At 44.8% G+C, this 18,841-nt stretch overlaps 1 long non-coding RNA gene across 1 annotated transcript; it reads left to right on the top strand.

Moving 5' to 3' along the window:
- The first annotated feature begins 17,265 nt into the window (after window positions 1–17,265).
- On the top strand, window positions 17,266–18,624 carry LOC119326039. Its single transcript, XR_005157784.1, has 2 exons — window positions 17,266–17,469; window positions 18,308–18,624. It is a non-coding gene; the product is annotated as an uncharacterized LOC119326039 (long non-coding RNA).
- Window positions 18,625–18,841: the final 217 nt, after the last annotated feature.

Consider the following 18,841-nt stretch of genomic DNA (forward strand, 5'->3'; position numbering starts at 1 on the left):
GATCATGGTGTCATGCCGGTGACGATGATGATCATGGAGCCCCGAAGATGGAGATCAAAAGGAGCAAAATGATATTGGCCATATCATGTCACTATTTGATTGCATGTGATGTTTATCAGGTTTATGCATCTTATTTACTTAGAACGACGGTAGTAAATAAGATGATCCCTCATTAAAATTTCAAGAAAGTGTTCCCCCTAACTGTGCACCGTTGCAAAAGTTCGTCGTTTCGAAGCACCACGTGACGATCGGGTGTGATAGATTCTTACGTTCACATACAACGGGTGTAAGCCAGATTTACACACGCAAAACACTTAGGTTAACTTGACGAGCCTAGCATGTACAGACATGGCCTCGGAACACAAGAGACCGAAAGGTCGAGCATGAGTCGTATGGAGGATACGATCAACATGAAGATGTTCACCGATGATGACTAGTCCGTCTCACGTGATGATCGGACACGGCCTAGTTGACTCGGATCATGTAATCACTTAGATGACTAGAGGGATGTCTATCTGAGTGGGAGTTCATAAGATGAACTTAATTATCCTAAACATAGTCAAAAGATCTTTGCAAATTATGTCGTAAGCTCGCGCTTTAGTTCCACTGTTTAGATATGTTCCTAGAGAGAATATAGTTGAAAGTTGACAGTAGCGATTATGCGGACAGTAGAAAGCTCATGTCCTTAATGCACCTCTCAGTGTGCTGAACCCCAAACGTCATTTGTGGATGTTGCCAACATCGGACATACACGTTTTGATAACTACGTGATAGTTTAGTTAAACGGTTTAGAGTTGAGGCACCAAAGACATTTTTGAAACGTCGCGGAACATATGAGATGTTTCGAGGGCTGAAATTGGGATTTCAGGCTCGTGCCCACGTCAAGAGGTATAAGACCTCCGACGATTTTCTTAGCCTGCAAACTAAGGGAGAAAAGCTCAACCGTTGAGCTTGTGCTCAGATTGTCTGAGTGCAACAATCACTTGAATCGAGTGGGAGTTGATCTTCTAGATGAGATAGTGATGTTTCTCCAAAGTCATTGCCACCAAGCTGCTAGAGCTTCGTGATGAACTATAACCTATCAGGGATAGATATGATGATCCTTGAGATATTCGCGATGTCTGACACCATGGAAGTAGAAATCAAGAAGGAGCATCAATTGTTGATGGTTGGTGAAACCACTAGTTTCAAGAAGGGCAAGGGCAAGAAGGGATACTTCATGAAACGGCAAATCAGCTGCTGCTCCAGTGAAGAAACCCAAGGTTGTACCTTAACCCGAGACTGAGTGCTTCTGTAATAAGGGGAACAACCACTGGAGCAGAATTACCCTAGATACTTGGTAGATGAGAAGGCTGGCAAGGTCGATAGAAGTATATTGGATATACATTGTGTTAATGTGTACTTTACTAGTACTCCTAGTAGCACCAGGGTATTATATACCGGTTCGGTTGCAAAGTGTTAGTAACTTGAAAGAAAGAGCTACGGGATAAACAGAGACTAGCTAAAGGTGAGATGACGATGTGTGTTGGAAGTCTTTCCAAGGTTGATGTGATCAAACATCGCCCGCTCCCTCTACCATCAAGATTAGTATTAAACCTGAATAATTGTCATTTGGTGTTTGCGTTGAGCATAGACATGATTGGATTATGTCTATCGCAATACGGTTATTCATTTAAGGAGAATAATGGTTACTCTATTTATTTGAATAATACCTTCAATGGTCTTGCAACTAAAGGAATGGTTTATTGAATCTCGATCGTAGTGATACACATTTTCATGCCAAAAGATATAATATAGTAATGATAGTACCACTTAATTGTGGCACTGCCATGTAAGTCATATTGGTATAATACGCATGAAGAAGCTCCATGTTGATGGATCTTTGGACTCACTCGTTTTTTGAAAAGTTTGAGACATGCAAACCATGTCTATTGGTGTATACGCATGAAGAAACTCCATGCAGATGGATCATTTGGACTCACTTGATTTTGAATCACTTGAGATATGCAAATCATACCACATGGGCAAGATGACTGAAAAGCCTTGTTTTTCAGTAAAATGGAACAAGATAGCAACTTGTTGGAAGTAACACATTTTGATGTGTGCAGTCCAATGAGTGCTGAGGCATGCAGTGAATATCGCTATGTTCTTATTTCACAGATGATTCAAGTAGATGTTGTATATTTACTTGATGAAACACAAGTCTGAATTATTGAATGGTTCAAGTAATTTGAGAGTGAAGTTTAAGATCTTCGTGACAAGAGGATAAAATGTCTATGATATGATCATAGAGATGAGTATCTGAGTTACGAGCTTTGGCACACAATTAAGACATTGTGGAAATTGTTTCACAATTAATACCGCCTGGAACACCATAGTGTGATGGTGTGTCCGAACATCATAGTTGCACCCTATTGGATATGGTGCGTACCATGATGTCTCTTATCGAATTACCACTATCGTTCATGGGTTAGGCATTAGAGACAACCGCACTCACTTTAAATAGGGCACCACGTAATTCCGTTGAGATGACACCATTTGAACTGTGGTTTGGAGAAACCTAAGTTGTCGTTTCTTAAAAGTTTGGGGCTGCGACGCTTATGTGAAAAAGTTTCAGGTTGATAAGCTCGAACCCAAAGCGGACAAAATGCATCTTCATAGGACACCCAAAACAGTTGGGTATACCTCCTAATTCAGATCCGAAAGCAATAGGGATTGTTTCTTGAATCGGGTCCTTTCTCGAGGAAAAGTTCGTCTCGAAAATTGAGTGGGAGGATGGTGGAGACTTGATGAGGTTATTGAACCATCACTTCAACTAGTGTGTAGCAGGGCACAAGAAGTTGTTCCTGTGGCACCTACACCAATTGAAGTGGAAGCTTATGATAGTGATCATGAAGCTTCAGATCAAGTCACTACCGAACCTCGTAGGGCGACAAGGATGCGTACTACTTCGAAGTGGTACAGTAATCTTGTCTTGAAGGTCATGTTGCAAGACAACAATGAACCTACGAGCTATGGAGAAGCGATGGTGGGCCCGAATTCCGACAAATGGTTAGAAGCCATGAAATCCGAGATAGGATCCATGTATTAGAACAAAGCATGGACTTTGGTGGACTTGCCCGATGATCGGTAAGCCATTGAGATAAATGGATCTTTAAGAAGAAGACGGACGTGGACAGTAATGTGACCGTCTATGAAGCTCGACTTGTGGCAAAGAGTTTTTCACAAGTTCAAGGAGTTGACTACGATGAGATTTTCTCATCCGTAGCAATGCTTAAGTCCGTCGGAATCATGTTAGCATTAGCTGCATTTATGAAATCTGGCAAATGGATGTCAAAACAAGTTTCCTTACTAGTTTTCGTAAGGAAAGGTTGTATGTGATGCAATCAGAAAGTTTTTGTCGATCCTAAGGATGCTAAAAGGTATGCTAGCTCTAACAATCCTTCCATGGACTGGAGTAAGCATCTCGGAATTGGAATATGCACTTTGATAAGATGATCAAAGATTTTGGGTTTATACAAAGTTTATGAGAAACTTGTATTTCCAAAGAAGTGAGTGGGAGCACTATAGAATTTCTGATGAGTATATGTTGTTGACATATTGTTGATCAGAAATGATGTAGAATTTCTAGAAAGCATATAGGGTTGTTTGAAAAGTGTTTTTCAATGGAAAACCTGGATTAGGTTACTTGAACAATAAGCATCAAGATCTATAAGATAGATCAAAATGTTTAATAATACTTTCAAATGAGCATATACCTTGACATGATCTTGAAGGTGTTCAAGATGGATCAGTCAAAGAAGGAGTTCTTGCCTGAGATATAAGGTATGAAGTTAAGACTTAAAGCTCAACCACGACAGAAAAGAGAGAAAGGACAAAGGTCGCCCCCTATGCTTCAGACGTAGGCTCTATAGTATGCTGTGCTGTGTACCGCACTGGAAGTGTGCCTTGCCATGAGTCAGTCAAGGGGTACAAGAATGATCCAGGAATGGATCATTGGACAGCGGTCAAAATTGTCCTTGGAGTAAATAAGGACATGTTTCTTGATTATGGAGGTGATAAAGAGTTCGGCGTAAAGGGTTACGTCAATGCAAGCTTTAACACCTATCCGAGTGACTCTGAGATGCAAACCGGATACGTATAGTGGAGCAACCATTTGGAATAGCTTCAAGTGGAGCGTAGAAGCAACATTTACAATATGACTTAGAGATTTGCGAAGTACATACGGATCTGAATGCTGCAGACCCGTTGACTAAAACCTCTCTCACTAGCAAAACATGATCAAACCCTAGAATTCATTGAGTCTTAATCACATGGTGATGTGAACTAGTGACACTAGTAAACTCTTTGGATGTAGGTCACATGGCGATGTGACCTATCAGTGTTAATCACATGATGATGTGAACTAGATTATTGACTCTAGTGCAAGTGGGAGACTGTTGGAAATATGCCCTAGAGGCAATAATAAATTAGTTATTATTATATTTCCTTGTTCATGATAATCGTTTATTATCCATGCTATAATTGTATTGATATGAAACTCAGATACATGTGTGGGTACATAGACAACACCATGTCCCTAGCAAGCCTCTATTGACTAGCTCGTTGATCAATAGATGGTTACGGTTTCCTAACCATGGACATTGGATGTCGTTGATAACGGGATCACATCATTAGAAGAATGATGTGATGGACAAGACCCAATCCTAAGCCTAGCACAAAGATCGTAGTTCGTATGCTAAAGCTTTTCTAATGTCAAGTATCTTTTCCTTAGACCATGAGATTGTGCAACTCCCGGATACCGTAGGAATGCTTTGGGTGTACCAAACGTCACAACGTAACTGGGTGGCTATAAAGGTGCACTACAGGTATCTCCGAAAGTGTCTGTTGGGTTGGCACAAATCGAGACTGGGATTTGTCACTCCGTGTAAACGGAGAGGTATCTCTGGGCCCACTCGGTAGGACATCGTCATAATGTGCACAATGTGACCAAGGGGTTGATCACGGGATGATGTGTTACGGAACGAGTAAAGAGACTTGCCGGTAATGAGATTGAACAAGGTATCGGCATACCGACGATCGAATCTCGGGCAAGTACAATAGCGCTAGACAAAGGGAATTGTATACGGGATCGATTGAGTCCTTGACATCGTGGTTCATCCGATGAGATCATCGTGGAACATGTGGGAGCCAACATGGGTATCCAGATCCCGCTGTTGGTTATTGACCGGAGAACGTCTCGGTCATGTCTGCATGGTTCCCGAACCCGTAGGGTCTACACACTTAAGGTTCGATGACGCTAGGGTTATAAAGGAAGTTTGTATGTGGTTACCGAATGTTGTTCGGAGTCCCAGATGAGATCCCGGACGTCACGAGGAGTTCCGGAATGGTCCGGAGGTAAAGATTTATATATGGGAAGTCCTGTTTTGGTCACCGGAAAAGTTTCGGGTTTTTCCGGTAACGTACCGGGACCACCGGGAGGGTCCCGGGGGTCCACCAAGTGGGGCCACCAACCCCGGAGGGCTGCATGGGCCAAGTGTGGGAGGGAACCAGCCCTAGGTGGGCTGGTGCGCCCCCCACAAGGGGCCCAAGGCGCAAGGGAGAGTGGGAGGGGGCAAACCCTAGGGCAGATGGGCCCTAAGGCCCACCCCAGGTGCGCCTCCACTCTCTCCCCCTCTGGCCGCCACCCAGATGGCATCTGGGGGCTGCCGCCACCCTTGGGGAGGGAACCCTAGAGGGGGCGCAGCCCCCTACCCTCCCCCTATAAATACTTGAGGCCTGGGGGCTGCCCAACACACGAGTTTCTCCCTCTATTGGCGCAGCCCTACCTCTCTTACTCCTCCTCTCCCGCGGTGCTTGGCGAAGCCCTGCTGGACTACCACGCTCCTCCATCACCACCACGCCGTTGTGCTGCTACTGGATGGAGTCTTCCTCAACCTCTCCCTCTCTCCTTGCTGGATCAAGGCGGGAGACGTCACCGGGTTGTACGTGTGTTGAACGCGGAGGTGCCGTCCGTTCGGCACTAGGATCTCCGGTGATTTGGATCACGACGAGCACGACTCCTTCAACCCCGTTTTCTTGAACGCTTCCGCTTAGCGATCTACAAGGGTATGTAGATGCACTCTCCTTCCCCTCGTTGCTGGTTTCTCCATGGATAGATCTTGGTGACACGTAGGAATTTTTTTGAATTTCTGCTACGTTCCCCAACAGCACTAGAGTCAATAATCTAGTTCACATCGCCATGTGATTAACACTGATAGGTCACATCGCCATGTGACCAACATCCAAAGAGTTTACTAGTGTCTTAAACTAGTTCACATCACCATGTGATTAAGTCTCAATGAGTTTTGGGGTTTGATCATGTTTTGCTTGTGAGAGAGGTTTTAGTCAACGGGTCTACAACATTCAGATCCGTATGTACTTCGCAAATCTATAGGTCATAATGTAAATGTTGCTTCCGTGCTCCACTTGGAGTTATTCCAAATGGTTGCTCCACTATACGTATCCGGTTTGCTACTCAGAGTCATTCGGATAGGTGTTAAAGCTTGCATCGACGTAACCCTTTACGCCGAACTCTTTATCACCTCCATAATCGAGAAACATATCCTTATTCCTCTAAGGATAATTTTGACCGCTATCTGGTGATCCACTTCTTGATCACCTTTGTACCCTCTTGCTAGATATGTAGCAAGGCACGCATCAGGTGCGGTACACAACATAGCATACTGTAGAGCCTACGTCTAAGGCATAGGGGACAACCTTCGTCCTTTCTCTCTTTTCTGCCGTGGTCGTGATTTAAGTCTTAACTTCATACCTTACATCTCAGGCAAGAACTCCTTCTTTGACTGATCCATCTTGAACACCTTCAAGATAATGTCAAAGTATGTGCTCATTTGAAAGTACCATTAAGCGTTTTTGATCTATCCTCATAGATCTTGATGCTCAATGTTCAAGTAGATTAATCCAGGTTTTCTATTGAAAAACACCTTTCAAATAACCCTATATGCTTTCCAGAAATTCTACATCATTTCTGATCAACAATATGTCAACAACATATACTCATCAGAAATTCTGTAGTGCTCCCACTCACTTCTTTGGAAATACAAGTTTCTCATGAACTTTGTATAAACCCAAAATCTTTGATCATCTCATCAAAGCGCACACTCCAACTCCGAGATGCTTACTCCAGTCCTTAGAAAGATCTCTGGAGCCAGCATACCTTTTAGCATCCTTAGGACCGACAAAAATTTTCTGATTGTATCACATACAACCTTTCCTTTCGAAAACTGGTAAGGAAACTCGTCTTGACATCCATCTGCTAGATTTCATAAATGCAGCTAATGCTAACATGATTCCGACGGACTTAAGCATCGCTACGGACGAGAAAATCTCATCGTAGTCAACTCCTTGAACTTGTGAAAAACTCTTCGCCACAAGTCGAGCTTCATAGACGGTGACATTACCGTCCACGTCCGTCTTCTTCTTAAAGATCCATTTATCTCAATGTTTTGCCGATCATCAGGCAAGTCCACCAAAGTCCATGCTTTGTTCTGATACATGGATCCTATCTCGGATTTCATGGCTTCTAACCATTTGTTGGATTATGGGCCCACCATTGCTTCTCCATAGCTCGTAGGTTCATTGTTGTCTAGCAACATGACCTTCAAGACAGGATCACCGTACCACTCCGAAGCAGTACGCGTCCTCGTCGTCCTACGAGGTTCGGTAGTGACTTGATCCAAAGCTTCATGATCACTATCATAAGCTTCCACTTCAATTGATGTAGGTGCCACAGGAACAACTTCCTGTGCCCTGCTACACACTAATTATAGTGACGGTTCAATAACCATATCAAGTCTCCACCATCCTCCCACTCAATTTTTCGAGAGAAACTTTTCCTCGAGAAAGGACCCGTTTCTAGAAACAATTACCCTTGCTTCCGGATCTGAGATAGGAGGTATACCCAACTGTTTTGGGTGTCCTATGAAGATGCATTTTATCCGCTTTGGGTTCGAGCTTATCAACCTGAAACTTTTTCACATAAGCGTCGCAGCCCCAAACTTTCAAGAAATGACAGCTTAGGTTTCTCTAAACCATAGTTCTCACGGTGTCATCTCAACGGAATTACGTGGTGCCCTATTAAAGTGAGTGCGGTTGTCTCTAATGCCTAACCCATGAATGATAGTGGTAATTCAATAAGAGACATCATGGTACGCACCATATCTAATAGGGTGCAACTATGATGTTCGGACACACCATCACACTATGGTGTTGCAGGCGGTATTAATTGTGAAACATTTCCACAATGTCTTAATTGCGTGCCAAAGCTCGTAACTTAGATACTCATCTCTATGATCATATCATAGACATTTTATCCTCTTGTCACAATGATCTTCAACTTCACTCTGAAATTACTTGAACCATTCAATAATTCAGACTTGTGTTTCATCAAGCAAATATATTCAACATGTACTCGAATCATCTGTGAAGTCAGAACATAACGATATTCACTGCATGCCTCAGCACTCATTAGACTGCACACATCAAAATGTGTTACTTCCAACAAGTTGCTATCTTGTTCCATCTTACTGAAAACGAGGCTTTTCAGTCATCTTGCCCATGTGGTATGATTTGCATATCTCAAGTGATTCAAAATCAAGTGAGTCCAAACGATCCATGTGCATGGAGTTTCTTCATGCGTATACACCAATAGACATGGTTCGCATGTCTCAAACTTTTCAAAAATGAGTGAGTCCAAAGATCCATCAACATGGAGCTTCTTCATGCGTTTTACACCAATATGACTTACATGGCAGTGCCACAAGTAAGTGGTACTATCATTACTATCTTATATCTTGTGGCATGAAAATGTGTATCACTACGATCGAGATTCAATAAACCATTCCTTTTAAGTGCAAGACCATTGAAGGTATTATTCAAATAAACAGAGTAACCATTATTCTCTTTAAATGAATAACCATATTGCGACAGACATAATCCAATCATGTCTATGCTCAACGCAAACACCAAATAACAATTATTTAGTTTTAACACCAATCTCGATGGTAGAGGGAGCGTGCGATGCTTGATCACATCAACCTTGGAAACACTTCCAACACATATCGTCAGCTCACCTTTAGCTAGTCTCCGTTTATTCTGTAGCTTTTATTTCGAGTTACTAACACTTAGCAACCGAACCGGTATCTAATACCCTGGTGCTACTAGGAGTACTAGTAAAGTACACATTAACATAATGTATATCCAATATACTTCTATCGACCTTGCCAGCCTTCTTATCTATCAAGCATCTAGGGTAATTCTGCTCTAGTGACTGTTCCCCTTATTACAGAAGCACTTAGTCTTGGGTTTGGGTTCAACCTTGGGTTTCTTCACTGGAGCAGCAACTGATTTGCCGTTTCATGAAGTGCCCCTTCTTGCCCTTGCCCTTCTTGAAACTAGTGGTTTCACCAACCATCAACAATTGATGATCCTTCTTGATTTCTACTTTCACGGTGTCAAACATCGCGAATACCTCAAGGATCATCATATCTATCCCTGATATGTTATAGTTCATCACGAAGCTCTAGCGGCTTGGTGGCAATGACTTTGGAGAAACATCACTATCTCTTCTGAAAGATTAACTCCCACTCGATTCAAGTGATTGTTGCACTCAGACAATCTGAGCACAAGCTCAACGATTGAGCTTTTCTCCCTTAGTTTGCAGGCTAAGAAAATCGTCGGAGGTCTCATACCTCTTGACGTGGTCACGAGCCTGAAATCGCAATTTCAGCCCTCGAAACATCTCATATGTTCCGCGACATTTCGAAAAACGCCTTTGGTGCCTCAATTCTAAACCGTTTAATTGAACTATCACGTAGTTATCAAAACGTGTATGTCCGATCTTCGCAACATCCACAAACAACGTTTGGGGTTCAGCACACTGAGCGGTGCATTAAGGACATAAGCTTTCCAATGTCCGCATAATCGCTATTGTCAACTTTCAACTATATTTTCTCTAGGAACATATCTAAACAGTGGAACTAAAGCGCGAGCTTACGACATAATTTGCAAAGATCTTTTGACTATGTTCAGGATAATTAAGTTCATCTTATGGACTCCCACTCAGACAGACATCCCTCTAGTCACCTAAGTGATTACATGATCCGAGTCAACTAGGCTATGTCCGATCATCACGTGAGACAGACTAGTCATCATCGGTGAACATCTTCATGTTGATCATATCTACTATACGACTCATGCTCGACCTTTCGGTCTCTTGTGTTCCGAGGCCATGTGTGTACATGCTAGGCTCGTCAAGTTAACCTAAGTGTTTCGTGTGTGTAAATCTGGCTTACACCCGTTGTATGTGAACGTAAGAATCTATCACACCCGATCATCACGCGGTGCTTCGAAACGACAAACTTTCGCAACGGTGCACAGTTAGGGGGAACACTTTCTTGAAATTTTAATGAGGGATCATCTTATTTACTACCGTCGTTCTAAGCAAATAAGATGCATAAACATGATAAACATCACATGCAATCAAAATAGTGACATTATATGGCCAATATCATTTTTGCTCCTTTTGATCTCCATCTTCGGGGCTCCATGATCATGATCGTCACCGGCAAGACACCATGATCTCCATCATCGTGTCTTCATGAAGTTGTCTCGCCTATTATTACCTCTACTACTATGGCTACCGGTTAGCAATAAAGTAAAGTAATTACATGGCGTTGTTCAATGACACGCAGGTCATACAATAAATAAAGACAACTCCTATGGCTCCTGCCGGTTGTCATACTCATCGACATGCAAGTCGTGATTCCTATTACAAGAACATGATCAATCTCATAGATCACATATCATTCATCACATTCTTCTTGGACATATCACATCACATAGCATACCCTGCAAAAACAAGTTAGACGTCCTCTAATTGTTGCTTGCATGTTTTACGTGGCTGCTATGGGTTTCTAGCAAGAACGTTTCTTACCTACGCAAAACCACAACGTGATATGCCAATTGCTATTTACCCTTCATAAGGACCCTTTTCATCGAATCTGTTCCGACTAAAGTGGGAGAGACTGGCACCCGCTAGCCACCTTATGCACCAAGTGCATGTCAGTCAGTGGAACCTGTGTCACGTAAGTGTACGTGTAAGGTCGGTCCGGGCCGCTTCATCCCACAATGTCGTCGAAACAAGATTGGACTAGTAACGGTAAGCATATTGAACAAAATCAATGCCCACAACTACTTTGTGTTCTACTTGTGCAAAGAATCTACGCAATAGACCTAGCTCATGATACCACTGTTGGGGAACGTAGCAGAAATTCAAAATTTTCTACGCATCACCAAGATCAATCTATGGAGAAACCAGCAACGAGGGGAAGGAGAGTGCATCTACATACCCTTGTAGATCGCTAAGCGGAAGCGTTCAAGAGAACGGGGTTGAAGGAGTCGTACTCGTCGTGATGCAGATCACCGGAGATCCTAGTGCCGAACGGACGGCACCTCCGCGTTCAACACACGTACAGCCCGGTGACGTCTCCCATGCCTTGATCCAGCAAGGAGAGAGGGAGAGGTTGAGGAAGACTCCGTCCAGCAGCAGCACAACGGCGTGGTGGTGATGGAGGAGCGTGGCAATCCTGCAGGGCTTCGCCAAGCACCGCGGGAGAGGAGAAGGGAGAGAGGTAGGGCTGCGCCAAGAGGGAGAGAAACTCATGTGTTGGCAGACCTCAAGAACTCAACTATATATAGGGGAGAGGGAGGGGGGTGCGCCCCCTCTAGGGTTTCCACCCCAAGGGGTGCAGCTGCCCCCAATCCCATCTAGGGTGGCGGCCAGGGGGGGAGGGGAAACTTGCCCCCAAGTTAGGTGGGTGCGCCCCTCCCCCAACCCTAGGCGCCTTGGGCCCTTGTGTGTGGGGGGGGGGGGGGCGCACCAGCCCACCTGGGGCTGGTCCCCTCCCACACTTGGCCCATGCAGCCCTCCGGGGCCGGTGGCCCCACTTGGTGGACCCCCGGGACCCTCCCGGTGGTCCCGGTACGTTACCGATAAAACCCGAAAATTTTCCGGTGACCAAAACATGACTTCCCATATATAAATCTTTACCTCCGGACCATTCCGGAACTCCTCGTGACGTCCGGGATCTCATCCGGGACTCCGAACAACATTCGGTAACCACATACAAACTTCCTTTATAACCCTAGCGTCATCGAACCTTAAGTGTGTAGACCCTACGGGTTCGGGAATCATGCAGACATGACTGAGACGTTCTCCGGTCAATAACCAACAGCGGGATCTGGATACCCATGTTGGCTCCCACATGTTCCACGATGATCTCATCGTATGAACCACGATGTCAAGGACTCAATCGATCCCGTATACAATTCCCTTTGTCTAGCGGTATTGTACTTGCCCGAGATTCGATCGTCGGTATGCCGATACCTTGTTCAATCTCGTTACCGGCAAGCCTCTTTACTCGTTCCGTAACACATCATCCCATGATCAACCCCTTGGTCACATTGTGCACATTATGATGATGTCCTATCGAGTGGGCCCAGAGATACCTCTCCGTTTACACGGAGTGACAAATCCCAGTCTCGATTCGTGCCAACCCAACAGACACTTTCGGAGATACCTGTAGTGCACCTTTATAGCCACCCAGTTACATTGTGATGTTTGGTACACCCAAAGCATTCCTACGGTATCCGGGAGTTGCACAATCTCATGGTCTAAGGAAATGATACTTGACATTAGAAAAGCTTTAGCATATGAACTACGATCTTTGTGCTAGGCTTAGGATTGGGTCTTGTCCATCACATCATTCTCCTAATGATGTGATCCCGTTATCAACGACATCCAATGTCCATGGTCAGGAAACCGTAACCATCTATTGATCAACGAGCTAGTCAACTAGAAGCTTACTAGGGACATGGTGTTGTCTATGTATCCACACATGTATCTGAGTTTCCTTTCAATACAATTATAGCATGGACAATAAACGATTATCATGAACAAGGAAATATAATAATAATAACTAATTTATCATTGCCTCTAGGGCATATTTCCAACAGTATGTTTGGAGGTTATCGAACGTAATCCTCAAGTCGTCTATTAAGGTTTCAACGTGTCTTGTTTTGATGACCACGTTGTCTACGTAGGCCTCTACTGTCTTGCCAATTTGTTTTGCCAGGCATGTCTGAATCATGCGTTGATAGATTGCACCATCGTTTTTTAGCCCGAAGGGCATGGTGTTTAAACAGAAGGGGCCATACGGGGTGATGAAGGCAGTTGCAGCCTGGTCAGACTCCGCCATCTTGATTTGATGGTATCCGGAGTATGCGCCGAGGAAACACCATGAATCGTGTCCTGCGGTGGCATCGATTATCTGATCAATGCGGGGGAGGGGGAAGGGATCCTTGGGGCAAGCTTTATTGAGGTCTTTGAAATCGACATGTAAGCGCCAGGATTTGTCCTTTTTTGGTACCATTACCAGGTTTGCTAGCCAATCCGGATGTTTGATGTCTCTGATGAATCCGGCTTCAAGTAGCTTGGCTAGCTCTTCTCCCATGGCTTGCCGCTTAGGCTCTGAGAAGCGTCGAAGAGTCTGCTTGACTGGCTTGTATCCTTTCAGTATATTGAGGCTGTGTTCGGCCAGCCTGCGTGGGATGCCCGGCATGTCTGAAGGATGCTAGGCGAAAATATCCCAATTTTCACGCAGGAAGTCTCGCAGTGCGGCGTCTATTGTGGGGTTCAGCTTTGTCCCTATGGAAGCTATCTTTGAAGGGTCCGTTGGGTGGACCTGGAATTTGACTATCTCGTCCGCTGGCTTGAAGGAGGTGGATTTAGGTCGCTTGTCGAGTAACACATCGTCTCTGTCCACTGTTCCTCGTAGTGTTGTCAGCTCTTCGGCCGTGAGGGCTTCTAATAATGCCTCCAGGGCGAGGGTGGCAGTTTTATTTTCGATGCGGAGTGCGACGTCCGGATCACTAGCTAGAGTGATGATTCCGTTGGGCCCAGGCATTTTGAGCTTCATGTACCCGTAATGGGGTATAGCCTGAAAACTCGTGAATGCGTCCCACCCTAGGAGGGCGTGGTATCCGCTGCTGAATGGGGCTACTTGGAATGCAATTTCTTCGGACCTGTAATTCTCCGGCCTGCCGAATACCACATCCAGTGTGATTTTTCCCACGCATTGTGACTCTCGACTAGGGTTGATTCCCTTGAAGGTAGTGCTGCTTCGTTCAATGCGGCTATTGTCAATTTCCATCTTGTTGAGGGTTTCCTCATAGATGAGGTTTAGTCCGCTTCCGCCGTCCATGAGCACTTTAGTAAGCCTGAAGCCATCCATGATTGGGCTAAGGACCAAAGCGGCTGGTGCTCGGACTGTCCGGAAATGGGGTTCGTCATTGGCATTGTAGGTTATAGCCGTGTCGTTCCATGGGTTTATTGTTGCCACGTGGCAAACTTCTGCGAGGCTGCGCTGAGCTTGCTTTCGCCTATTATTTGAGGCGAAAGTCTCAAAGACTGTAAATACCATATTGTTGTCTCCTGCGGGATGTTTTATGAGGAGATCTTTGCCGCTCTTTGCCACCTGCCGGAGTATCCAACATGCTATAAGGCTATGCGTTGGCGTAGTATATGGTGTGCTATGAATCTTGCACGGCCCGTTTAGCCATTCTTCCAATACGGTTCCCCGCCTTGCGGCGGGCTTTATTTTTTTGGTACTTGAATCAGGTGACTTACGAGAGTTTACCCTTTTAGTTCGGACAGGGGATTTGGATAGAGCCGGACTATCCCAGAAACTTGTTTGGGTTTTCCAGGCGCTTTCCATCACGCAATACTTTTGCACTATGGCCACTAAATCATCGAAGTGTACTATGTCACGGCGGCTTATAGCATTGAGAATCCCTTTGTCCGTGTAACTTTTGCAAAAGAGGGAGATTGCATCTGCCTCGCGACAGTCCTTGACCCTGTTTATCACAAGGAGGAATCTGGCCCAGTAGTGATGCTCTTGTCTGATATGGGAAAATTGGATAAATCTGGGTGGGTGGGTGGATTTGAATCCGAATCCCGACCCGATCTGGGACCCAGGGGCAAAGAAGCTTCCGAGCTTAACGGCTCGGGTTCTGGGGCATTGCCCGATTTCTTCGGCCCGCCCCCCGATCCTGAGTCCGGGACCGGGGTCATGTCTTGCGGCGAGCGGGTGTCCGGCTCGGAGAGCTCAGAAATCCAGACATAGTTTGTCCTCAAAGTGGAGGGAGAATTAGGATGATGCTGTTCCACTACCGCTATCTCATGGGTGACCGGTGAAGAGTGAATCTCCCTTTGATCAGGTTTAAACCCGATCCGGTCATAGTCCGTAGCGACGCCTAGGGCGGCGATGCGATCCAAGAGCTCATTGAGGGAGAAGAGCTACATTGGATCCATCTATTCTGTGAATTCCGAATCAACGTGGAGGCTATTTTTAATGACCTGAGAAGTCATTATCGGCGCAACAGCCGATGGGGCGGTCATGACGAAGCCGCCCAGCCGGAGAGTTTGGCCTAAAGCCAGGGCTCCCCCGGAGGTGATGTTGTCCTTGACAACGAGATGAGCCATCAAGCCTTATCGCGACGACACGGAGGAATTCTCAATGAAAGCACCAATGTCGGTGTCAAAACCGGTGGATCTCGGGTAGGGGGTCTCGAACTGTGCGTCTAAGGCTAATGGTAATAGGAGACTAGGGACACGATGTTTACCCAGGTTCGGGCCCTCTCGATGGAGGTAATGCCCTACTTCCTGCTTGATTGATCTTGATGATATGAGTATTACAAGAGTGGATCTACCATGAGATCAGAGAGGCTAAACCCTAGAAGGTAGCCTATGGTATGATTGTTGATTATAATGAAGATCCATTCTACGGACTAAACCCTCTGGTTTATATAGACACCGGAGGGGGCTAGGGTTACACATGGTCGGTTTATAGAGGAGGAGATCTACATCCGGATCGCCAAGCTTGCCTTCCACGCCAAGGAGAGTCCCATCCGGACACGGGACGAGGTCTTCTATCTTGTATCTTCATAGTCCAATAGTCCAGCCAAAGTATATAGTCCGGCTGTCCGGATACCCCCTTATCCAGGACTCCCTCAGTGTACACATGAAGCTTGATGTCGACGGGGCGCGGGGTGGACTGATCCTCTATCAAGGAGTCATGTTGAAGGTGGAGCTGGAGTCTGGAAGACTTCACTCAGTGTTAATTGAGGGGCTACGACATAATTCGACAAAGTGTCGAAGCCTATTCAGTGGAAGGAAAAGTGAGGGACACGTAGTTTGGACTGGAGCCCAGTGGTCTGATGGAAGCGTGAAACTCGTCATGGGTCAGTAATGATCGGTGGTACTGTGAACTGAGGGTTGAGTGGTGTGGGCTCGCGATCCTTGAGACTCGACCGGGACAGCGGAGGCTCGACACGGTAATAGCGGCGAGGCATGCGGTATGCACGGGGGCATGGAGACGGACCAGGGCTCTAGTGGTCATATATGTGGTGAGACAACTGTGAATTTGACTCGGGATGACTACAGGAAATGGTGAAATTCCTTCAAGTTTCAGACAAGCGGTCAAGAAAGGAGCGGTAATGTTGAGTTCAGATACTCTGGAAGTTGGAGCACAACCTTGAGCAACAAGAAAATTAATTTTCCTCGAGTGTTGACTATGATCAAGAAAAGAAGGGACTACAAGTTGCAGGTGGAGTCATATGGAGTCTTTGGGGTAGCAGCGGTACTCATGGGACAAGCTCAAGTCCAATGTACATGGAAGTTTGATGCATTGACATATTCAGGATGGTGGAGAATATTCGTCAAGGTGAAGTTTGTTAGAGTTGTGTCGAATATTATGTACAAGGAAGGTTACAGTTGGACTTGTAGTACTATTGTGTTTAGATAAGATATGGAGTCATGTCATAATAGGACACTTGTATCCTAGTCTTCTCATATATATAGTGACGGTAAACACACGATTTAACCTATGTAAACATAATAGTACAGTAATACAGGGGAAACCGGTGGAAGGGGAAAATATCGTGTACTCCAGTTGATGGTATGCTCCGGCTGCACCACGTCAACAGCAATCGTTAAATACATATATATTGTAGGCACATGATCCAACCCGAATCGCTCCACCCTTGGAAATTTGCAAACAACACCCCGCATGCGTACATAATTAGTGTATTTCCCCTGTCACCTACCTCCAAGCCGTCCGACTGTTCCCAAGTTAGAACTGAAGGAGCACGAACAGATTAGAGCTTGGGGCCTCCGGCGGCGGACCTGCGACGCCGGGCGAACGTGGTCGCCGTGACGCTGATGTACGGTGCTCCGACGTCCTGGGGAAACTCCCCGCCCCGCCATTCTCCACCTCGCCTTCCCTCTTCCCGATCCGGCGCCTAGCTCCGCCGTCCATCGATGCCGAAGAAAAGAACTCCAATCTTCAGGTATGTTGTTAGATGTTACAACCTTGTGTTATTTTGTGAGTTTGATTGTAATCCATCGTTCCCTTTATGCTGATTTTGTGAGATGTAGCTAATTCTAGCTTGAAAAAAAAATGCAGCGATATCTATCTGTATTGTATCAGGCGAAGGAAATTAATCACTGAAAAATTTGCTATATTTTACTCGGACTAGTATTCGAGCAATTAGGTGATACTCCTAATTGTTCATTGCCTAATTGCATAGAAATTGCTCGAACACTCTACAATTTCAGCAACTCATTGTCTGTACATGAGTACAGACTAATTTCAGTGGTACTGTACAATTTCAGCAACTCATTGCTGAAATTAACAATTTGCCAGTACAGTAGTGTACTGATTACTCCAATTAGGTGATGAGTGCAGACTAATTTCATCTACATGTTCAAGTACCTGGAGATGAAGTGCTTGTTGGCAAGATCGAGATTCATCTGCCCGTACAATGTGTATGACTTCACCAATTTCTGAGAGTTCACTTTCTATTGGTTTAGTATATTCCATTGGGCTAAGCTGGTGTTGTTTTAGTTTACTGAATTAACTATCTTAGCTCTTTAGCACCATTTCTACAACACTCTTGTTGCTTAGTACATCTATGTGCTAGTGCATTCAAATATTTCTCTCTTCACCACTTTGCCACGGATTTGTTTTTTTTAGACTACAATGTGCTGCAGCTTTCACGCGAAGCTAAGTCTAAGTCTTAGGAGCAAAGTAAAGTTCAATAATTTGAATCCTTTGTTGGAACGACATAATTTAAATAGTATATCTTTTGTCAGGTTTTCACAATACACTTTTCTTCTTGTTTGCAGAGCAAGTAGCGTCCGAGAAGGCTCAACATCAACCAGTACATTATTCTAGTTACCTTGTAATCTGATAATGATCATATTCCCCGTTGTATGCTCTTGATGGTTGGTAATCACCGTGAAGTGCCTCTCCTTAACAGCAACAATTGAGACCAGGAAGATTCATTGCCAGATTTGACTCATGCGCATCTCTGCCGTAACTATCTAAGCTGCTAGTATGTGCTTACCTTGATGGCATGTATGCTTCCTTGCTTCAGAACAATATGGAGCAATTACCTACCTCCGTGCTTATATTTTGTAAAACTAGAAGTGCTCTGGTCGAATGTGGCACTATGTACTATGTGCTACTGGACATGTCCACTAATTCTGTTATTAAGTGCAATTTGGACCTAAATATTTACTACCAATGATGTTCCATCTTAATGCCTGCTATGCTAAAGTTTTTCGGTACAATTAGTTTATCATGATGATGTCCACTTTAATTTTTCAACATTTTGCTAAATTTTTACTAGGGTGTAGGTTTTTTTGGTAAACATGTGG

The sequence above is a fragment of the Triticum dicoccoides genome, chromosome 6B (genome assembly GCF_002162155.2).
Source record: "Triticum dicoccoides isolate Atlit2015 ecotype Zavitan chromosome 6B, WEW_v2.0, whole genome shotgun sequence".
Taxonomy (NCBI): Eukaryota; Viridiplantae; Streptophyta; class Magnoliopsida; order Poales; family Poaceae; genus Triticum; species Triticum dicoccoides.